The sequence below is a fragment of the Cryptomeria japonica genome, chromosome 3 (assembly GCF_030272615.1).
Source record: "Cryptomeria japonica chromosome 3, Sugi_1.0, whole genome shotgun sequence".
NCBI classification, from domain to species: domain Eukaryota; kingdom Viridiplantae; phylum Streptophyta; class Pinopsida; order Cupressales; family Cupressaceae; genus Cryptomeria; species Cryptomeria japonica.
Window position 1 is genome coordinate 286,388,279 of NC_081407.1, and position 389 is coordinate 286,388,667.

The following is a 389-nucleotide window of genomic DNA, read 5'->3' on the forward strand; positions in this document are numbered from 1 at the left end:
CTACCAAAAGCAGGAATGTTCTCATGGCTGGCATTACAAAACCGGATCCTTACAGCTAATGTTTTCAGAAGAATGGGGTATGAGGGCCCAAGCAAACTCCCTCTATGTGAAGAGGAGGAAGAAAGCACATATCACATATTATTAACTTGCAAATTCTCTTACCAATGTTGGAGCTAGCTAAACAATAAGCTAAAATGGTGCTCAACATCTCCTAAATCAATCCTAAGCATGTTTCAATCTTGGCCCATCAGGAATTATGGGTGTTTGTATGAAGGCCTATGGATTGCCTCCCCATTAATCGTTATATGGGAACTATGGAAGGAGTGTAACAGATGCGTATTTATGAATAAAAAGATGGGATGGGAACAATTAACTAATTAAATGGAAGT